The sequence below is a fragment of the Physeter macrocephalus genome, chromosome 4 (assembly GCF_002837175.3).
Source record: "Physeter macrocephalus isolate SW-GA chromosome 4, ASM283717v5, whole genome shotgun sequence".
NCBI classification, from domain to species: Eukaryota; Metazoa; Chordata; class Mammalia; order Artiodactyla; family Physeteridae; genus Physeter; species Physeter macrocephalus.
The window spans coordinates 16,075,445-16,088,051 of NC_041217.1; the positions used below are offsets into that span (position 1 = coordinate 16,075,445).

Consider the following 12,607-nt stretch of genomic DNA (forward strand, 5'->3'; position numbering starts at 1 on the left):
CTCACCCGCCCGTGGGTGTGCATTACCCTCCTCAATCTACAGATGACAAGGTGGCAGCTCAGAGAGATGGGCACTTTGCTCCAAATCTTAAGCATAACGAGGTCCAGAGCAAAGACTCTAACCCATGTCTGACTCCACTGTTTGTGCTTCTAACCACCTTGTAGCTGATACTTTATTCCTGTTCCTCAATGTGGAGAATCAAGGCTGGGAAAAGTAAAAATAATGTATTTTATTATCCTTTACCCAAAACCTCACCTGGACTTGGTGTTCCCCTGTCAGCTTCAAATTGCTCCTCCCTGCCCCCCAACATGAATGACTACAGTTTCTTCTTTTGTTTCTTTTTGATAAGCAAAGCTAATATTAGAATAGCTAACAAACCATGCGACCACAGACAACTACAACATTCTGAAGAATTCTTCAGTCTAAGCATGCGATGAGGCACTCCAACATCTTTAAAAACTCATTTTAAAAAAAAAAAAAAAGCTTAAATATAAGTACTATGTTAACACTCACAGGTATAAACAAAGAGAACACTAGATAAAACTCCTGAGTATATATAGAGATGGCTGATGCTCTGATATCTTACTGAGCTTCTAAATTACAACCCCCATGCTTTTTTCATGTGCCGATGGGGTCTATCGTAGTGAAGGTATTAATAGAAAAGTAAACACCCCATATTCTTTTATTCAGTATGACATCTATATGTGTATAATCACGCATCTATTCAGAAGTACCTGTATAGTAAAAGGAGGTAAAATATAAACACAGCATGATCTTTTGTTCCAAGATGATACGATGATTTCTACCATCTGTGCGCAGAAGGTGGTATGGCTCAAGAGACCAGTTCAGGTCTGTTTCACCTTGAGACACAACACATACAGAGACAGACCTTTGCTCAAGGTGCCTGGGGTTGTCTGCGACAGTGACTCTGAGCCCCTTCACTCGTGCTCACTAGGTACCGACTAGGATCACCCTCCAAATCCGGCTTCTAAGCGCCCCTTTTTCTCCCAGACTCTGAAAACTAGTTTCTTCTTTCATTTCCTTTGACTAAGCACAGCTGGGATCAGTACCAAGCAAACCATGAGGGTAGCACTTGACACAGGTACAGTGTGCTAATGTTTCTTGGTTGAAGGCACGTTTATGAACACTCCAATCATTTTCACGCACGGAAACCATTTCTACCAGAGAAATGCAAATCGTATTGTCAAAGCTCGTCCTTGTAGAACTCAGCAAAGGTCTGCGTGGATGCAAACCTAGAGGTTAGACACAGCACTTCTCCCAGTATCTGCATGTGCTCATTACCATATTGCAGGAGTTGCTTCTAAAGCCAATAAGAGTTTTCAGAAACACCGAGGTTACGAAATAAACCAGAGGCTTCAGAAGGCAGAGAAAAGACAGTTGTATCCTGTAAAAGCTAAGGAACAAAATGACCTATTCCTCTTACATCAAAGCTTGAGGACTCCTAGAACACAGTTAGCATGACCTTCCATGAAGGAAGCCCAGGAAGACACAGATGTCCTTTTGGTTTCTAAAAAGGAAGGTACTTACCGTGAAAATCCACCAGTCACCACACTTTGCCCAGAATTACACTGGCCACCCTTCTCCACGGAAACAGAGCATGGGAGCTGCCAAGTCTGTGGAGACATCTACTTGGGTGGGTTGGGAATAGGCGAGGTGGGGGAGAAAAGACAGACTTTCCCTTTAAAACTGAACAGAAGCTGATACCACATCACATGACCTTTTACCGTAATTTCTATTAAAATCATTTCATGTCTGGTTGCCTCTGCTCTCCTGGCTCATTTGTATTGTTTACAACAAGTCATTGCACTGGCAGTGAGTGGTGGCTGAATCCATGGTTACCCGTTTTTACATCCACTAGTTAAATGGAATGCAGCTCTGCTGTGGGTTTCAGGGAACCAGCTCTTAAGAAACCACAGTCCAGCTATCAATCAGCCTAATCTGAGAGAAATTAATCTTATAAACCTAAGTATTGGTACATATTAAAAATTGATAGCAAGGGGGCATGAGCTTTTATTGGTTGGAGTTATGAAAGTGGACAAGCTGACATTTGACTTAGAGCCTCAGAGTATTCAGTCTGTGGTCTCCATCTGACAGCCATTCACGTTGTGCAGCTAAACAGCTTTCAAGGGTAATACGACCACCCTTTAAAACAAACCCACCCCCCCTCCCAAATTCTGTGAGCATTTCTTTCACTGGTTGTTCTTAGGATCGAGAGAGTGCCTAAACACAGGTTTAACCAGACTGCAATCTAGCAAAGTAACTTAAACAGATACACACAAGCCAGTAAAACATCACACAGACAGCACTGGGTAGGATTCAATTAAGACAAAACCTCAGCGGAAGGCTCTTTATGAGTAAATTAAAACTGCAAACTAATATGTTTTATTGAGAGCAAGAACGGTCCAAATTCATTCTACTGTCCATGAATTTAGGTGGTTAATTCTTTTAAAAACATTCCCCAAAGCAAACTTGTTTCTCAAGATGGACATGCCCAGCAATTATCATTCCTAATCAAAATTTAGAAGTTTTATAGTTCAATGCCCACAATCACCATCCCACAAGTCACATCTCCATGCTAAATGAGCACAGCAAATAGTTAAAGCTAACATATTACATACAACCCCATCTACTGCAAAGTCACTGTATCAGAAGCTAGAATTGATTTGTTTTCTCAGAACGAATTGAAAATGAATGTAACAAAACGTCGGAAAAATCCCTCTTGCCCTGCTCATCGGATATCATATAATGGTTGACTGCAGCTCTGCCCTGTCCTCTTACTGCCTAAATCATACATACTTACACGTTCTGGGTTCTTCCAAGAGTTTGGTGCAGTTTCAAGGACAAATGTCTTAAGGAAGCCTCTCTACTGTGCAGCAGGGAGCCTAGCTCGGATCTGATGACAAGAGCACGGTGCTCAATCTGACAACAGAGAAGGAAAGTTCCTGCGTGGAGAGGAGGTCTTGGAAAGTCTCGGGGTTAAAAAGGCTGCTTTAAATGTGCTCGTTGATCTGCTCCCTGGTGGTGTATACACAGTAGCAGCTGATCTGTGTTTGCAGCCCTGCAGAAAGGAACCTTTACTGAAACCCAATGGCATCACATTTCAGCGGAGCTCGTGCCAAGGGCTGGAGAGCAGAGCCACCTTTGACAACTTCACACAGTTCAACCCAGCAGACTTACCACAGATCAGGGAGGAGCGTGGACGGCATGGCCCCTCCCACCCCACCCCAGGTTTCATCTCGTCGATGTTAGCGCAGTTCCTGGGAAACTAAACCCTGTTACTGGCTGGACTCTGCTAACAGTGCAAGGTATTCCCCGGACTTACCTTAAATATAGTCCCTAATCTCTGCTGTCCTGACCTCCTATGTACTGTATTTTCACAGAACTGTTAAAAATGAATCCCAGTTTTTAAAATGCATTCCCCTCAATTTCTTATACAAACCTTCAGATCCACAGTGGGTTACTACTAATCCTGTGTTGAGTATTTCAGGCTCCCTGGACATTGCTCACAAATAAACAGAGGAAAAAATAACATAGGACTGGGGACAGGGGTACCTAGTTCTCTATTCTGCTTTCCAAATTCAGAGGCTGGAGTTTCCAAATTCCTGTTTGGTTGGGGGCCATCTTATTACTGTTGATTCTAAACTAGGCACAACTGTAAAATTTCACTACAGTAGAACCCACTAATAGAATAAGGCTGGCGCGATGTTAGGAGCAGACAAGCCAGGCAGAACACAAAGATGCTCTTTGGTGGTGGCATCACCTTCTTTACCACCTTACCCTGGAGGAGAATGGAAATTCCAGACCTCGCCAACTCTGAGAGGGAAAGTTAAGAAAGTGTACGAGATGGAGGGGGTTCGGGGGCTTGGTGCGGGTTGCTGGAGAAAACTTAACCCAAGTCACTGGTTAACCACTTCAGCATCTGTGTGTGCCTCACTGCCCCTCCTCTCTCTTCTGTCCCAACGTCAAGTCTAGGTAATGGTATATTATACGGTATTTTCTCACGATTGTGCATCTTACTTCAACGGGTAGAAATCAGGACTGACAGTTCAACGAAAGGCCACGTTAAATGTGTCAGGCAGCACAGCGAAGTGTTCTCCTCCTTCTCTGAAAGTTGGCCCATGAGCTGCCTGGGCAACTGGTAAATTATCCAAGGCCTTTGCTTTTCATTTTGCCCACACTATGGTTCAGGTGTAATGATCATTTCCGACCCTGTAGTGTAATGATAGCTTCCTAACCTGACCCTACTACTTTCTACCTACATGAGATTGGAGTTGCTTAAAATCTCTGAACTTCTATTTCCTCATCTGTGAAATGGAGACAATATATATCTACCATACAAGATTATTGGGAAGATTTAAAGAATAACGTAGGTCAAGGGCTGTCCCCAGTGCCTGACATGCATGCATTTGCCAACATTTACTGAGCCCCCTCTCAGAACCAGGCTCAGTGCCAGACTCGGGGGTACAAGGTCAGCTGAGACACGGCCCCTAACTCTCAAGTGCAATGCTACCAGTGTCCTTCCTCCTTCCCTCCTGGAATTTGTGTAGTCTCTATCATAAAGCACAAAAACACTTTCAAATACTTGGTCTCATTTGATTCTCGTGACAATCCTAGGAGACACATGAAACTATGCCCAATTTGTAAATGGTAAAACTATGGCTTAAAGAGGTGAGAGTCACATAGCCAGTAAATGATAGCCTGAACCTCAACCCAAGCTCTGATTCTGTCGCAATACATATGACTCTGTCACATAGCATTCATGTTCTGCACCATTCTATATTGTACTGTTATCTTAATAGTTTAATGTGTATTATTATATTCCCCTAAAGATAGTGTAATTCCCTTAAAGAGAGGAACTATATCTTAAAATTACTTTGTATTCTCTAACAGACCTAACCTGATGCTAAACACATTATGTGTTTAATAAATTTTCCTAAGTGTAAAAGAAACTCAAGCTGGGTCCATTTTACTCCCTATGATCAATCTCATAAGAAGTTACAGCTTCTCAACAACGAGTGGTTTGGAGGTTATTTGTGGCCTTCCAGTGTTCATGCTATGTTTTCAGTTACTTTCAAATAATTACACACATCTCAAAGTTTTAACACTGACTCCTAACTAAATCACCCAAATATTGTTTTCCCCATTTGGTTAGCATATATTCTATATATTGAGGATGAATGAATTTTGGTAAGAGCCATTGAATATTTACTTTTAGATTCAAACTTGATCCCAAGACATCTCTTGATTTCTAGGTTCACTTCAGTTTCTAGGTTTGACAGATCACAAAGTATAGAATTCTGTTGATCATTATCTTGTGAATTAGAGCAGAGCACAGGACCAACCTCAGGTAAAATCCAAGCAGATTTTTGAATCTGCTTTTTAAAGATATATTGTCTAAACAAACAGCCCAAATTTCTTGAATACTTCTCCATCTACTGCTTCACTTCAGGCTTTGAAATGTAGGCCATTTCTGATGGAAGAATTGGCTAAACATTTATCAGTGAACTGTACATAAAAATAAAAATATTCTTGAGAGATTTGTATAGAATTTAGAATTTGGAGTTCAGCTGATGTATTGCATTCATTAGTTCTGTTATATCCTGGAAATCGTTTTTTAAATGGAATTTATATTATTATTAATTAGTATTTACTGCCAAACCATGATTCCTTCAGCCTTAACAAAAATCCAGGAAGTTTAGATGAATATCAATGTCATGGCAAAAGTGAGAATGACAGGCAATGTTTGAGACAAAGAAAACAATTATTGGATACATTGTTTTTGTTTCCAAAGTCATTCACTTGTGTATTAGACAAGCTGTGCCAACTGTAAAGCAAGTAAATATGTTCCTGTGCACTGGCATAGCATACATTAGAATGATCAGGCTTGCTCTATTCAACCGGCCAGCTGCATACTATTTCCTGCTTCCTCCCTAAATAAAATAATATGTAAAGAACCCACCACAGTTCTTGGACCACAATGGACAAGAAACATGCCTACCAAAGACCACTCTGGAGCTAAACGAATTGGCCTAAGCCTTTGTCACACCTGCTCAGCATGGAGAACTGCTTGACCCAATGACTTTTCCTCACCACCTAAAACTAGGTAGAACTTCCAAGCACTTTTATACACATGAGTCTCACTCAACTCTCACAACCATCTTGGAAGCAGGTGCTTTTCTTATTTACATGTTTACTGATAAGACAAATTCAGAGAACTCAATTTCACAAGATCAAAACAGGCAATGAGTGGCCTAGCAAAAATTTCAAAATGGATGCTCAAACTCTAATTCCAATGTTTTTCCACATAACTCACATACTGTACTTTCTCTTCAGGAAGAATACGCATGCCTTAGCTTCCCTCTTTTTCCTTTTGGTTTCTCATCCTACTGATCAGTTAAATGCAGACCAAGCCATCCATCTCTCTCTCTCTCTCTCTCTCTCTCTCTCTCATTCATACACACACACACACACACACACACACACACACACACACACACCCCACACATACCCCCATATGCCTCTTTTCTACCTTCAACCACCTTCCATCTTTTCTTCTCTCACATCTTGGCCAATCACTTCAGAGTATAATTTTTTCTCTCCATCTTTTCTCACTCTCCCACTTTTCAAAAAACAAATCTTATTACAGGTGAGGAACTTAGGAGTACTGCTAATGTTACACTATGCCCAGGGAAAGAAATAGTTTGCAACCAGTCTCTAAAAATCCTGGAAGTTTCTAAAAATCCCTTGCATAAAATATTTTTTTAAAAATCCCTTTCAGATACTCTGCAATAGTTTCCATCTATCTTTTTAACTTCCATTTATATGTGTATTCTCTTAAACATCAACCCTCCAGAATCTAGATAAATGATAAACTATCATCAGTTTTATTGCTGTTCTGTTACGTTTATCACTTGTTTCATAACAGAACTGTTTTTCACATTTTTTTCTCAACGATATACAATAATTCACTTCAGTAAGTAACATAAGCTTTTATGGTTTAGCCTAGAAAAGTCATCTGCATTTAAGATTATTTGCTGTGAAAAAAAAAGTATATATCTAATAATTAGTCTATAAATGAAAAATTTCAGTGTAAACTTGAGTGGCTAAATTTCATGAGGCTTTCATTTCAAACCCCTGAACCAGAGCTTATTTACTACGCTACACACTAATATCTCCAGTCATGGCATAAGGCCATACTTATATAAATAATTAGCTTATAGAATAGAAATAAACAGGAGTATGATTAATTGGTTTATTCATTATTAATCAATCACTTAATTCAGAATCACTGGAGACCATCAAGTCATATCCCTTCCTTTCAGAAATAAAGAAACAAAGGGTCACGGTTCTCGGATGAAGAGGGCAACCAGATCATAGTATAAACTCTGCTCAGGACCATTTTGACTGTCCCTGAGTTAAAGATCGATGTTCAGTAATGTACACATTAGCTAAAAAACACAAATTTCTAACTCTGATGGATTCAAAGTGTCCTCCAGTATTATGTCCTATTGTTTCAACCTTTGGAAAATAAATGTTCATCCTAAATAGAATATGAATTTCTAATAACTGAATTAAACTGTTCATCTAAATAGCCAACTTTGGATTTCTCTCCACACATAATAACTTGGAAAAATATATAGCCTGTGTTTACTAGAGCACTATAGCTACAGTCTCTAAGAAGAGCTATAACTCGCTAACAATTTTCCTGATTTATGTTTGAAAACATACAGGGCATGAAATGATTTCAGAAACCTTACATTTTCCTCAAGAACACTGGTAGGCAGAAGACAGATTCTAAAAATCCTGTTGGATTGCTTGTTACACCTCCTTTTTCAATAGAAATGTGTGATAAGCAATTATACATGCCCCACTTAAAAAAAAAAAAAGCATCATTAGGTTTTTCTCCATTAAGAAAGGAAAAAAGGAAGAGGAGGGAAAGAGGAAGAGAGAAAGGAAAGGAAAGAGAAAGAAAACTCTGATAAAAGAATCTATTTTCATATTATGTTTACCTGATTGCCTTCTTGAGTAAGAAAACTGATTGCCTTCTTGAGTAAGAAAATGCAATAGATATTCTTCCAAAGAACAGCTTATAGATAATGTATGGTTATAAACTGTAACACACTATACAAATGTTAGTTATCTCTGTTGTTAGTATTTAACATATATGGAAATTTACCTCACGATCTATAATTGTGCTAAGGAAAACAAGTATTTGTGAATATGATATTGGTCATAAAATCAGCCTTATTAATCTAAATCTTAGAGTGAGATCAAATTTAAATGGGTCACTCTGGCAACACAGATATCTGGAAACACTGTTTATCCTACCACATATGTATCAGACTAGGAGTACACAAGTTTTGCTGTGCTTCCTATGAAGTTAGCATTCTGAATTTGAATCTTCCAAACAGTAAAAGATCACTGTGTCAGATATGCATATTTGCCAAGTTAAAAACAAAAATTCATTTGTGTAAGGAAAATAAAACAAGCGCATTCATTAATTAGCATCCTTTAAAGGGTCCTATCCAGGTTATTTATTTTAGCAGACGGGTCACCTGAAAGAGCTATAAGTGTCCCTAAGTAAATAAAATAGCTTTGATTCTCCAGGGTCTTGCATTTCATCACAGAATTCTAAACACATTTAACTCTCTTTTGCCGTAACTATGATCATTCCTTTGTTTCCATGAACAAAGCATCTTTCGTAATAGAAGTATAAACAGAGGCCTGATTTAAAACTGTCAATGATTCTTCTTCACAACCACAGGAATTATCGAGCATAATGGTATAAATACATTATAAAACATTATAAAATAAATACAATATAAAATCTGCACATGGTCTACATATCAGAGGGGGAATGGGAGGCAGGATTTACACCCAATATGACGCAGCACGTCAGCTAAGGGAGGCGTGGGCCTTCGCAATCAGAAATCATTCAGGGTTGAGTAAATGAATGGCATCTAATTGCCGAGGAAAAGAAAACTGTCCTAGCTATGCGATAAAGACACACAGGGTCTTAGCATCATCACAATGTCTACTTAGGGAATTTTTATTTAATGATTTGCAAAGATATTCCCGGTTACCGGAATCTGAAGATCCAAAATCATTAGGTTGTGTGTCTACATTCTATTTCAAAAGACTGAATTACTTTCTGCAATCATCTCTCCAAAGAAGCCCTCACAGGATCCGGCTCTCCGTTCTGGCCACCACTACCACTGATTGCAATACAAAATACTCTTACAAATTAGGTTCAAAATAATCAAAAGAAGATGGTTCCAGAAAAAGATCCTTCAACCTTCCTACAGCACCCTGCCCCCATCTGCTAGCCTGAAAACCTAAGGAGCGCATAGAACGCCTATGTGATTCCCTCCCCTGATTCCTAAGGCCCACTTACTCTACTGGAATGGCAATGCTAACCTTAAAACTAAATTGCAAAGCAGAATGATTTCACAGCGTTTAAAAAAGTGACAACAAAGTGACAAGAGAACATTTCTTTGTTGGCACAAGAGGTGCGTTATTTTGACTTTATAGAGATATTTTCAGTGAATTTCAAAAAATCGCAGTATTACGAAACTCAGTCTTCGTTTCTTCGAAACGACAGATTCTGTTGTTCACGGAAAAATTTGCAGTTGGTTTCCTCATACCAGTGGTTCAATGGAAGGATTCACCAACTGCTCCCTGGAGAAAACAGATCTGCATTTAAATGGAGATATAGTGTTTCCAAATGCACAGTACCTAGAAGGCAGATACTGTCAAGGTTTCTTAGTGAGACTAACTCAAATTGTATTAGATACGTTTCGAGGCTGTAGCTCTCTCCGTCGCATAGGGCTCCGTCTGTTTCCATAACTTTTCTTTTTCCTCTGTGCATTCTCTGTAGTATTTGTCCCAAGAAGTTAAAATTAAACCTTTCTCCACTGCAAAGTCCCTGCACTAGCAGCCAGCCATTACTACTGTACACATCATTTCTGATGTGTACAGAAAAAGACCACAGAAGATAGGTTGGCCAGAAATGTTAAATAATTGAAAAGTATAATGGCTTAATAGAGGAGTAGGCTTAGTTGACAATGCAGCCAATTTAAAGCCATAAAGACACTGTGTAAAAATGTTATCTTGTGGTTGACCATCACATATCCTATCTATTATTCAAAAGTATCTCAACATTGTTTTTCTTCATTAACGTGGTTTTTGGCATTTCCCTCAAAATCCTTCTGTTCCCCCAGTTTTCCAACAATTTTGAAACAAATACAAAATTCCTCCTTTATGTCATAAATTTCCCTCACTGGGATAATGAGATCTCCAGTGTCTAATTGAAACCAATTTATAGATCAACCTGCAAGGCATACTTTAACTTCCTCGGATGTGATTTGTTTTGCATTGAACACAGTCGAGCATGCCCCACGTTGAAAAATAAACAAATAAAACAGGGCTAAAGCTACTTGCATGGACACATCTGCAAACAAAGGAGAACCTCATAAATAACCTCCTTTCCTGTGACACAGTAATCCAGGGATTTGTCTATATTAGCAAATGTCATTGGGGCCTAAGGAAAGTTTTGCCTTGAGTGTTCAGCTAAGGTGCATAGCAGGTCCGTGAAGGAGAAAAAAAAGAGACACTTAGGATCAATTTCAAACATAAGCCCGTTACCTCCGGCAGGCTCTTGTGAAAATTCTAGCTGCATCTGAAATGTCCCTGTAAACAAGGTTGCTGAGAACAGCCCCACATAGTCTTCTCAGCAACACTTTCCCTCCCAGCCCTTCCCGCTGCCTGCCAACGAGGTTAGTTATACCTCATCTTGCTGCCCTGCCATTCTCATGCTGATTCAAATTCAGAACTCAGAATGAAAGATGAAATATCTTCCAGATCACTTAATATTGAAATCCTGCTGCAGTAATAAGTGGCGCTCAGTTGGAGATGGGAACGTGGAACTCTCTTGGTAACCTTTTAATTTCTGGAAAAATTGTACAGAATAAATTGAGTGGCACAGACATGGAAACCAAATGGATTGATCTGCTCTCTGTTGTTAAAGCACCACCCATCAGAAGGTCTCTTTGCTCCCTTGGCAATCTCCCCTTTAAAAAGACCAGCAGGTTTCCGTATACATCATGCACGAAGATTTAAATGCTATTTTGATTTATTAAAGAAAAGAAATGATCTTTTATCTACATTCATCTCCCCAGTCAACGGATAGTTCTACGCATTATATGATACCATTCTCAATATACACACTTCTAATTCTCTATAACATGAGTTGAAAGAGTTATGAGAATTGTTTTAGTAAAAACAACAAAGCCGGGCTCCCCTGGTGGCGCAGTGGTTGGGAGTCCGCCTGACGATGCAGGGGACGCGGGTTCGTGCCCCGGTCCGGGAAGATCCCACATGCCGCGGAGCGGCTGGGCCCGTGAGCCATGGCCGCTGAGCCTGCGCGTCCGGAGCCTGTGCTCCGCAACGGGAGAGGCCACAACAGTGAGAGGCCCGCGTAACGCAAAAAAAAAAAAAAAAAAAAAAACCAAAAAAACAAAAACAACAAAGCCATGCTAGACAGACAAATCTATATCTGAAAGATCACATAGGCCTGTTTCATGATATACTCAACTTTTTTGGTATTTGAAGGAAAAGAAACCGTATCATGTGACTTCATCTCCATCCATGTTTTCAAGTACCTTCCTCAGCTCAGATCTGAGAACTGTTCAAATTTCCCTCTCTTGCCCACAAGGACAGAAAACTGTTTTCTCAGGTTGGTTAACTCATTTTGATAACATCAAATCTACTGGACAGGGAAAAAAAAAAAAAAAAAACCCTGACACCTCTCCCCAACTCCCCAATCCCATCCCCTGCCTTCCCTGGGAGGACATTTCTTCCTCTTTTCTGTTGCCTGCTGCTTCTGAATTTGGGCATTTTCCAAACACACTCCCCTATTTGGTCTTTGGGCAGCGTGAGAAACAAAGGAGAGTCTCTCTTCCAAACTAAACCAAGTCATCCAGCTGCTTGCAACACTTCAAAACATCCCCAGGTCTCTTGCTCTTGACTTAAAGTATTAAGCAGGAGTGTTTTGAAAAGAGTAGGAATTCATATGTGGACCTAACAGCTGCACTTAACTCACATGCTGAGAATTTCTTTCTTTCCTCTCTTTTTTCTTTTCTTCTTCTTCTTTTTTTCTTAATCGAGAGAGAAGAAGGTGTTATTTTCAACACTGCCCTCTGGTTTAGAGTAGAAAAATCCTGTGCTTTCTGTGTCTGCCTGTGTCTTTTTGTGTGGCCACTGGTCCTGGTACTACAATACCAACACACAGCAAACAAGCCTCCCTAGCTTAAGCCAACCCATGTGGCAATTCACAACATAACCCAAGCAAGCACAAGAAATAAACACAGACATAATCATTCCACAGCAGTGAGGCATGCGAGGGGTTTCTCCAGGCCCTTCCGGACTTTTCCAGAATTGTTCATTAAGATTCTGAATGGGGGAGGGGTGCAGCTAGGAAAAGGTTGCCAGAAGGGAAGAGAATGGGAGGAGAGAGCTTTGCCCTCTGTGTCTTTCTCTCTCTGAGAATCTCCCATCACCAAGCGTGCGGGGTGGGGGGGGGGGTCTA

The 12,607-nt window shown here is 40.0% G+C and overlaps 1 protein-coding gene across 18 annotated transcripts in view; it reads right to left on the minus strand.

Annotated features, from left to right (window-relative positions):
- Positions 1 to 12,607, minus strand: part of ESRRG (estrogen related receptor gamma) — a 665,923-nt gene that overhangs the window by 604,597 nt on the left and 48,719 nt on the right. For 9 of the 18 annotated variants that reach the window (XM_055084020.1, XM_028488316.2, XM_028488306.2 and 6 more), the window contains exon 1: positions 2,822 to 3,059. The exons of 6 other annotated variants lie outside the window; for them this stretch is intronic. The gene's annotated coding sequence lies outside the window, so the exon portion shown is untranslated. Of the gene's footprint in view, positions 1 to 1,548; positions 1,667 to 2,821; positions 3,060 to 12,607 lie in introns of those variants that run through there. 3 more of the 18 variants (XM_028488319.2, XM_028488321.2, XM_028488308.2) reach the window with 1 other exon arrangement.